We start from the raw sequence: 11,558 nt of genomic DNA on the forward strand, positions 1-11,558 counted from the left end.
ATATTCACAGGTCAAATGCGTTAGATATTGTTGATTTAAATTTTTACTTTGTCTTGTTTATTTTTTAGCGTGATAAACAAAAAGGGTCCCTGCCTGAACGTTATAACATTTAGAGGGTCACCTAGAATCCGTCCTGATTGGTCAAAAAGCCATATGGGGCACTGAATTGGTAATAAAGTTTGATAACGACTGACCACATGTTTTTATACATCGCTTTACGCGACGTGACTTGTTGTTGTTGCTATTGTGTGTTATTGTAATATGCTTTGTTCAGTCCGAATTGTGTGTTATACGCACTAGAAGCCGAAAACACGTACTAGAAATTTATGGAGGGGGTCCCGGGACGCATTAGACTTTAAAAGAGCGGGTCCTGGGACGCACTAAATTTCCTTTATCGTGCGTACCGTTTACCATTAATGTTTTATAAGTACACTGTACTGGGACCTTTCGGCGGCTTTTGGACCCTTAGGACCTTCTGAAATTCTGCAGTGGGGGTCCATGAACCATCTAAAAATTGAAAGTGGGGGTCCCGGGACGCACCAGGAGGTGCGTCCGTGGGGAGCCCTGCTGAAGAATAATTGCCAATGAGCAGTTTGTGGTTATACCCAATTATCTTCCGAGCCTCTCAGATCACAGTATTTTGACTTCGATACATTCTTTGTCACGTGAAATTGACAAGAAGAGCGGGGTAGTACTTGCGCTGAGAAGGATAGCACGCTTTTCTGTACCTCTCTTCGTTTTAACTTTCTGAGCGTGTTTTTAATCCAAACATATCATATCTATATGTTTTTGGAATCAGGAACCGACAAGGAATAAGATGAAAGTGTTTTTAAATTGATTTCGAAAATTTAATTTTCATATTAATTTTTATATATTTAATTTTCAGAGCTTGTTTTTAATCCGAATATAACATATTTATATGTTTTTGGAATCAGCAAATGATGGAGAATAAGATGAATGTAAATTTGGATCGTTTTATAAAAAAAATAATTTTTTTACAATTTTCAGTTTTTTAATGACCAAAGTCATTAATTAATTTTTAAGCCACCACGCTGAAATGCAATACCGAAGTCCGGGCTTCGTCGAAGATTACTTGACCAAAATTTTAACCAATTTGGTTGAAAAATGAGGGCGTGACAGTGCCGCCTCAACTTTCACGAAAAGCCGGATATGACGTCATCAAAGACATTTATCCAAAAAATGAAAAAAACGTCCGGGGATATCATACCCAGGAACTCTCATGTCAAATTTCATAAAGATCGGTCTCTCTCTCTCTCTCTCTCTCTCTCTCTCTCTCTCTCTCTCTCTCTCTCTGTCTCTGTCTCTGTCTCTCTCCCTCCCTCTCTCTCTCTCTCCCCCTCTTTCTATCTCTCTCTCTCTCTCTCCCTCCCTCTCTCTCTCTCTCTCTCTCTCTCTCTCTCTCTCCCTCTCCCTGCTAAAACAACGAAATGAGGAAACCTGTATAATTGGCTCAAATCCACCAAACCAGTTAGCATAATTCTTTCGGATTCAATTAATCGGGTGTGGTTATTATTTTCGACACCGCTCTCGGTTACTCGTCAGATGTCTCATTTCTAACAAAGTTCATGGAGATTTATTACTTTGTGGCCAGACCATTCACAAACATGAGGGACCCGTCGCGTGCCACGTCTGGAAGGCTTCCCATTGCGCAAGCACCATTTATTACGTTTTTGTCTGCGCATGCTCAAAAGGTGCGCTCAACCGCTTCCTTCCGGTTGAAAAAGTCAGAAAATGAGGTATGGCGCACTGTATCAACAAAGTCGTTTTCTGCCAGTGTTTAAGCAGTGAGCGCCACACGTGGCTTTTGCACTAGGTGTTAAGATTTTTTAACTCGTTGATTCCACACGACTGCTTTCTCTCCAAACATGTTCAAGTTCAAGTTCGCATTGTCACGAGATTACCCCCTCCAATTCTTTGCTTCACACCGGCTTCGGTGGTTTATAATTCTAGAAACGAGTCGATACCTGTTTATTTTGCTAATGATCCGGCTTTGCCACATTATATTCTTTTTTTCCTTGCTTTTATTCTGCAGTGTTTTTTTTGTGTGTGCCAGTGAGTCAAAACAACCACAGTTAAAAACGACGTAAAAATCCTATATGAGCCGCTTAATTTCCTGTTGATGTTTTTTGGGGTGTATTTTCTCAAACACAAGTATCTGTCAAAAGGTACCTTTTTTTGCTGTCTCTCAGAGAAAATTCGTCAAACTTATGTCATTGATGCGCTGTGAGAAATGTGTCTATGATCTAGAAACTGGGCCATGTGAAGAGCGCGTAAGAAGAGCATTTTTATTTTCCTCATAGCATCTTGACCTGCGCCGATATGAAAGCAGAGCCCTGTTATTTGTGCCGTTATCGCCATTTTGTGATCCATTTACACAAGTGATTTCACGTAATCGCGAAGTCTCAAGGATTTTGTGGCCCCCAAAAAATAGAGGACAGCGGCAGATTTATCGGCAGCAGACGACTCCATGCGACTAGATTCTGAACTTTCCGCACTTTTCACAGACCTCAGACCTTGTTCTTGGTCCTTGTTAAGTGGCAAGACTCTTGAAGACAGTGTAATATGAAAGGAAACTTTGACCATTTTGAAACAATATTTGTTACTGCAACAATGTAATATTAGCGATTTTGAGAAAATATGGCGTACATTTCTTTTTACATATGTACAAACAAGTAAATAAATACACAAATACATTAATACATACAAACATAAATTGATAAATAAACGAATGAATGAATGAATGAATGAATAAATGAGTAAATAAATAAATAATAAACAAATAAATAAAAAATAAAAATAATCAAATAAATGTACAAGGACGGATCAAAAAGTTCTCAGCCTTACTTTTAAACAAGGGTAGTAACTTCAAAATTAAAATATGAAAGTTTTATTAGCATATTTACAAAATGTCAAAATCGTTGCTGCAGTTGTTGAGCGTAAATCAATGTGGACAAAAAAGACACGCATGTTGTGATGAAGTACGCGTCTCTGCACCGAAGGGGCACGACACCCAGGACAGTTCACGAAGACATGGTCAAGACTCTTGGTGAGCACTCTCCTTTCTATTCCACTACGAAAAAATAGGCTGTTGATGTCTTTTTCTTCTTCTTCGTCTCCTTTTTACATTTAGTCAAAGTATAAAGTGATTCCGAGAAAACTATCGGACCAATCTTCATGACACTTCACATGAGAGTTCCTGTACATGATATCCCCAGATGTGTTTTTCATTTTTTGGGATAGATGTCTTTGATGACGTCATATCCGACTTTTTGTGAAAGTTGAGGCGGCATTGTCACACCCTCATCTTTTAACCAAATTGATTGGAATTTTAGTCAAGCAATCTTCGACAAAGGCCGGACTATGGGATTGCATTTCAGCTTGGAAGCTTAAAAATTAGTTAATTAGTTTGCTCATTAAAGTTGTCATTAAAATCGAATTTTCAGAAGCATATTAAAAAATGATTCCATTATATTGCTCATCTTCTCCTGAATTCAAAAATATATAGATATGTCATGTTAACTCTAAAAATATGCTCAGAATGATTGAAAATAGGTTCAGCAATTAAGTACTACGGACGCGTGCTTCGCGGTGGCGAGCGTGACCCGTCTCGGTCTTCGGTATGGTTAGCCGAGACTATCTGAAAGTAGTCTCAGCGATGATTGGTTTGTGGTGTTGATCTTGACTAAATGTTTTATATCGCTCCACGCGACTTGTCTTCTTCTTCTTCTTCTTCTTCTTCTTCTTCTTCTTCTTCTTCTTCTTCTTCTTCTTCTTCTTCTTCTGCGACACAGGCGAACTGTCGTGTATTGATGTTGCAGTTGTTGTTTTGCACGACTGGGTTTTTGAAGAATCTTTTCCGTTCCACCCTATATTTTCCGAATAAAATATTGTTTAACCCACATCTTGGAGTGAGGAAGCTCGCGGCAAGGTGGGTGCCCAGAATGTTGACTGCAAACCAGACGCTGACCCCAAATGAAGCTTCGATCAACTACACTTCTGGTTCGTCTCCATGCTGATCCAACCTGTTTTTTCCCCCGGTAAATCTGTGACCTAGGATGAAACGCTGGTTCACCATTTTGAGCCAGGATCAAAGAATCAATACAAACATTGGAAGCACTTTAATTCTCAATTTCCCATAACATTCAGGTAAGTGGCGCCAGTTTGAAAGATCATAGCCTTTGCTTTCCGGAATAGTGAAGGAGTTATCATGATTGACTAAACGCAAAAGAGCCAGACAATTACAGGAGAATTCTACACCTCAGAATTGTTCTAGCTCAAGTATGATTGCAAGAAAAAGTGAAAATGAAAGTCACTGCTGCAGGACAATGCTCATGTTCAAACGGCATAGGTTGCACTGGCTGATGCGGCTAATTAACTGAGGATTTGAATTGCTTCAGACGGGTGTAATTTTCCAGTCACACACGCGATTCAATCGGGCGACTGAGTCGTGGAAAATAGATACGACAAGTCTGAGACTCAGTCTCATGCGATTCCCTCGTAGCTTTGAACTTGTTCTATTCCTGCGACCCAGTCGTAAGTCAATCGCAGAACGCGTCGTTGCGGCCTTCACGCCGTGACGTACATATGGCGGACAGTGGCGGACAGCGTCTCTTCGTCGATTCAAAACTTTTTGGAAGAACAGTTTCTTACTCAGATATAAAGGAGACGTTTTAGGCGTGTACAGCGGTCGGGAATTATTGATTGCAACTGTCTGGGAACTTTATTTCTTGCAAAGGCGTAATGCTGAAAGGTATTTTTCAGAAAGGTAGAGCGATGTTCGAACATTAGCGTCTGCTCTCGCAAAGCGCGTTTGCCGTGTTCACTGTGACACGTCACTTCCGCCCCCCTCGCGTGGAGTTATCGTTCGTCAATCGTTAGTGAATCGTTCGTCTATCTTTCATCGTGTGACGGGTCAATGGCCTACGATGTGATGTGCGATCGGCTCAAGATTGAATCGCGCGATTGAATCTCAACGATTGAATCGTGTGTGTGACTTTAACCCAAGCGGAAGGTCATGGGTTCGAACCCCGTCCGCGCCGGGTGGGTTAAGGGTGGATATTGTTCCGATCTTCCAGGTCAATTAACTTATGTGCAGACCTGCTAGTTAATCCACGTCAGAGTTTGGTGGGTTATAGAAACACAAAATTACGAAGCATCCCCCGAAAGCGGCGTATGGCTGCCTAAATGGCGGAGTAAAAACAGCTATTCACGTACAAACCGTGAGAGTTTAGCCCATGAACGAAGACCAAGAAGAAGAAGAAGAAGAAGAAGAAGAAGAAGAAAAGAATTGCTTTCTTGTGACCTTTAGTCATCGAACCTGGCTCCATATGACTTCTGCGCATTTTCCAACTTACCTGCGTGGTCGTCGTTTCAGGACAGGAGGTCATCGATGATGTTCAAGACCGGACGTTCCGCGGAGGCCCGAGGGATAACACCGCTGAAACGTTACGTCGGTTGGGCAAAGTAAGGGGAGACTATGTTTAAAAAAAATGCATAATATCTTCTGCGACGTTTTCTTGATAAGGCCGAGATTTTTTAGAGCGACCCGCATAGTGTAGAGAAAAGATTCGATCAGGTACGGCGATTTTTTTAAATCGTCAATTTTAGCACAATGGGATTTCCTTACGTTACTGATGCACATTATTTTTAAACCAGACAAACTACTCCTATTAAAGGCACAGTAAGCCTCCCGTAAACCATCACAGATACGGTCAGGCTTTTACACACAGTACAAACACCATTTCATTTAAACACTCACCAATTGAGAACATCCTAGGTGCCCTCCGTAAAGAGCGAACAATTTTCAAAGAATTTATTTTTGCGTGGTTTATCTTACCCCTGAGCCATCGTGAACCCGTGTGATCCAGTTTTCCCTTTTCACAATGCAGTCGTCATAGTTAGTCATTTGAATGCGACTCGACGTGAGCTTATCTACAATAGCACGTTTTTTTTATGCACGAAACAACGGCTGTGGTTCACAAGAACTCTAGCGATGGCTTTTGACTGTTGAGAGGAACGGCGATTTGCACTGATAAACCGGCCGTCGTCTGCTACGACCCTTGCGTGACCCTGCTTCCGGGCTTTTCTTTTTTTAAACTTTCACAACTTCGAATTGTTCTGATCTTGTCTTGATGAAAAACGAATTCTTTTATGATTAAAGAATGTTTGTGTAACAAGCTGTCAATTTATTATTTAGATTTTAAAAGTTAGGTCTAGCGCAAAAACGAGGCGCCGTTGTTGTTAACGGAACAAGTCTACGAAAATAAATTCTTTGAAAATGTCTCACGCTCGACAGAAAGCAGCCAGGATGTTCCCGTTCGGTGAGCGTTCAAATGGAAGTATGCTTGTACTGTATTTAGACGCTCGGGGAGCTCTGTGATGGTGTACGGGAGGCTTACTGTGCCTTTAAGCTTTGCCAGATTTAGAAAGACAGAACACGAACGATGTCGGGAAGTGTATTTTTCATTGAAAGACAGACCCTTTTTTTTATTTGTTTTATTTATTTGGTGTTTAACGTCGTTTTCAACCACGAAGGTTATATCGCGACGGGAAGACAGACGTAAAATGATCATGATAATGAAAATAGTCGGAAATGATCAATTTGCTTTAAAAGAGGAAAGCTGAAACTTTGTAGTTTTGAATGCCGTGATGCTACGCCCCCGCAGAGTAAGAAGACATGTGTGTCCTCGAAAGACATTTAATTGGGAACGGAAATCAACCCCATTATTTGTCTGGAAAAACAACGTGTTATCAAAACTTGAGACAGTCAGCAGGTGCATGTTTAAAAGAAAGTTATGAATTTCTTTTGCGAGATCGCAAATTACTAGAAACAGAAAACGAAAACTTTTACTGTTACGCTGTAGTTTTTCTGTAGATGTACATCAAGACATTTTAATTGTAACAACGTCATGGACTGGGTCCAAATGTCTGTTTGGATAGTTCTGGTGTTTGTTTAGATGTTTGTCTGTGGTGAATGTGCGTTTACAATCGTAAGTATGTTGTATAGTTATTACATTATTTTTTATCAATACATAAAACAGACAAAAAACAAATACACAAACACACATACTAACACAGACAGGGGATACAGACAATTACAAATACACAGCAGGAAAATACAAAGATAACCCAAAAGTTAAAGCACAAGCAATGAACACTTTTCTTAGGGGGTAGAATTCGGGGTGTATAGGAAGAGCACTTTGGGCATATTAATACTTTTTATTCCCCCCTCTGCTTCTTTACCTCTGTAAACTTGTAGGGGTAGTTATTTTTCGATAATGACCCAGCAACCAAACAAATAACGACCCAGCAACAGCCTGAATCCTCGATAGTGCAATGGGTTGAGAGGTTGTTCTGTTTCGGTACTACTTTTTGCGACTGAAAAGTTCCGAACGCTCTAATGTACGAAGTATACATCTCTGGAGCAAACAATACAAACATACCGCATTTAAATTAACAACTACAGGCCTGAACACATGAATCTCCATATAAAATCCATGAGTTCGGTTGTTTTCTGAATCTCATCTGCCGTGCTCAAGCCGCCGTTCATCACAAGCAATTTCCCAAGGCAAGTAACTCATACTTTGTCTAGCGACAAGAGTAGTTCCCCTTCTTTTCACTCAGTTCCTTCGACAACAGACTGCAATCCGACGGTCAGTTTTCAACAATATTTCATTTAATAAACAGATCACACGCAACCAAATGCACACATCTCATCAATTTAAACAACATAAAGGGGTTTCATACACTATTTTCCCCAGAAAACTGAACTTCATACAGTTTTTAACGTTGGAACACGGGTGCAAAAGTTCGTCTGCTAGTCCCATTTGACGAAAAAACATTATCGTAAGCGATACCAAAACATATACAGAACACACAATATCTGCCTTTGCCGCCACAGCAGAATAACAGCATATCTGTGTACTTGATTTTAGCCCAAAATAGGAAAACTGACAAGAAGTGTTAACAGAATGGAATGATTTGCACGGAACTATACAACCGCGCATTAATCGATCGCCTGCGCAGGTTGACTGGTTGAGAGAATAGGATTCGATCAAACTTTCGCAAAAAAACTCCTCTTTTCTTTGAATAACTGAAGAAAGGAGGAATAAAGAGGTTACACACCTCGTCTCAGTGATTATAAAAAATAATGGTCTCAGTTCGCGGTCATGAAAAAGCTCGCTAAAGCTCGCATTTTTCATGATCCGCTAACTTCGACCATTATTTTTGATAATCACTGAGACTCGGCATGTAACCTCTACGTACAACACCAACATTACCGCCTTACACCCCGGGGATCACGTGTACGTGTAAAAACTGCCAACAAAATGACAGCTGACTTTAACCTTCCTTACAGTCTAAACAGCCACAGATCTGTCCAGGTTTTATCCGTAGTCTAAGGACAAACCACAGGCACGAGGAGGGCGGGGCTTATATCTTAGATGTCACGTGGTTAGGGTGATTGAAGACATTCTTTCCTACAGTTTCTACAAGATTGTAGTAGTCTCGAGAGCACGTAATGATCCAACCCACAGGCCCCGCCCACTTTGATCCCGCCCATCTCGTGACGAGTGCCTGTGAGACAAACGACACCGATTAAACACACCATGTCGTCTCTTCTTGACCCCTAGCATATAATTACGTCATGTCCCAAATAAACACTAGTTCTGGGGACAGAAAAACCAAGCTAGCATAGCATTCTTCTTGACCCCTCTACTCAAGTTAAACCGCTGACGTCCAAAACGAAAAGGTTGGAGAGGACGTCATAATGCGATAAATGGCGTTCCGTAAACATGTTGTCGCTTCTCCTGCACGTCTTCCAGAAACCGACACAGAATTTCAAGAACGACGTTTGTCTCGGTGTCAGCAGGGGGAAATCACTCGTATAACGTCACCGCTAGGCTGTGCATGTATCGGTGCCGTATATCATTAAAGGACATCCGTCCACTTGGTTCCCTACTAAAAAATCTACAGCCAGGCTCCTGTCTGTGCAAAGTGGCCATTTTTTGCTGAACCAATTTTGCAACTGACACTTCTGTGTCAATTCGCGTTGTTAATTCAAACCCAAAAATCCTATTGCGTGTTAAAGTTTGTGTCGTAGGACACTGTTATGCCATGAAAAGAACGTGGAAGGATCTCTGATTGTCCATACAATCGTTTACACTGTTATCCCATGAAAAGAACGTGGACAGATCTCTGATTGTCCATACAATCATTCACACTGTTATTCCATTAAAAGAACGCGTACATATATCTGATTGTCCATACGATCGTTCACACGGACGCAATGTAACTTTAACAATGCGTATATATCTGTGGGAAAAACGAGAAGGGGGTGAATGGGATGGGGGCAATTCATTTGCACAGCTTCACCAAGTGAACCCTGCAGCAGAAGACAAAACCAAGGTAATTAGATGATCAAAACTGCTAAAGAACAGTTTGACACCAAGAACTCTGTATTAATTAAAGAGGTCGGGCTACCGTCGTTTGTAATTTGAGCAGGCCCCAGCATGATCTGTTGGCGATTGAAAACATCCCGGATGAGGCCACTCTCGACAACTGTTGTGTTCGCTCCCACCAGTGTTCATCGTAACCTATAAGATCTTAACGCAATGTCGGGCTGTACAGACTAACGACAGAATGACAGAATATGTTAGTGGTTTTTTTTAAATAACTTTACGTGACATCGTTATTTGCATTTGACGTCTTCTTGGGCTTTGTTTCTCTTCTGACGCAAGAGATTTCAGTTTGGGAGACAGGTCGAAGAAGAGAATCTGTGTGGTATGTCATTAATGTTAAACTTTTAACCGGCCATCGCTCTTTCAACAGCGACTTCTCCAATCACAGTCAGGTCAGTTGCTAAGCATCCCAAAGAACTCAAGTAAAAGTGGATCTTGTCACTCAAAAGAAACTTCACTCTCAAGAGGGTTTGTGCACTATTGCGAGGAAAGAACAACGATCGACAAAGGACTGTATGAACTCAGCATGACGAAAACAACAACACACAAAGATATTAAGCCACTGAATAAATACACAAAGAGAAGGGGCGACGATTGTTAGTTGGTTGTTAGTTTTTAACGTCGACGACAGAAATAGTTTTATGCATCAACACGACTGAAGTGTCGACAAAGTTGTTGAAACTTGTTTTTCCAACAAGAAAAAAGTTCCTGTTTGTTCTAAAATTACCCCGTACAATGAAAGCTCAGATTCACTGATGCTCCTCATGAAGAGGCCAGGTTCATCTTGGCAGACTGGTCTCATTTGAAAACTAAAGCCATGTCGCTGAAAGCTTCTTCAGGAAAATGAAAACATAGGCCGGAGAAAAAAAGCATTACAGACAGTAAAGCAAACACACCCACACGGACACTCAAACACACACACACACACACACACACACACACACACACACACACACACACACAGAGGCACACGCACACACATACACATACACATACACACACACACACATATACACACACACACACACACATATGAACACACACATACACGCGTGCGTGCGCACGCTCTCTCTCTCTCTCTCTCTCTCTCTCTCTCTCTCTCTCTCTCTCTCTCTCTCTATTTCAGTATATTTGCCTACTTTTGCCATCGGAATTTCAATAGTTTTGTGTTAACTTTATTTTTGTTCTCCCCAACACATATCAATATAAGTAGAGCAATACTTTATAAAAATGTATTCTTGGTATTGGAATTATACCATTCTTTTTCTTTTCTTTGCTTGCTCGATGTTTGTTCAAATCGTGTCGTTCGGTTGTCGTTGTTCTTTTATAATAATTATTCACATTATGCTGTCTCTCTCTGTATAGCTCTCCTAATTCCTGGCCAGTAAAACAGGGTCTTCGTGTGGGGCATCCAAAGAAACCATCACCTTCGTTCATATCTCTGTTGAGTTGAGAAGTATTTTGCTATCGCCATTAAACAGGCTAAGGACATTCCTTTGTTCAAATCTGGCGAGAGTAAAGACTCATCAAAGTCAGTGCAGGCCGATCTCTATATTGTCTTTGTTTTCAAAACCACTTGAAAAACATATAAACAGACACATCTTAGCACATTTTAACGATAATGATTTGTTCCGCCCTTATCAGTCTGGATTTAGAACTAAATGTCTTCACATTGACTCTTTGTTGATCAGTGGTTGGACATGATTTACGATAATGATCAGTGACTTTTTGTGTGAATATCAGTCTTCAAATCTGCTCTGTGTCACTTGAAATTATCAGCATTATATAATTATATTCAATCAAACTCCCACACACTCCCTGAACAAAGAAAGTAGCACATTTCTTTCATCATAGTTTATTTGGGCTTAAATGAAGCAAGCACCTTTATGCGCACATCAGTGTTGGCACTGGCGATAGCCGTTGAGCGATGACTGATCAGAATGACCATGTCATATGTTCTATAGATTGTATTTGCAGAGGAACTATGCTTAGCTCCTCATGAGTTATGCTCCATCGTGCCTTGCTTAAATATGCAATGTGTTATATATTATGCATTTCATATTGTTAATGGCTGCGTTA

Source organism: Littorina saxatilis, linkage group LG1 (assembly GCF_037325665.1).
Source record: "Littorina saxatilis isolate snail1 linkage group LG1, US_GU_Lsax_2.0, whole genome shotgun sequence".
Lineage (NCBI taxonomy): Eukaryota > Metazoa > Mollusca > Gastropoda > Littorinimorpha > Littorinidae > Littorina > Littorina saxatilis.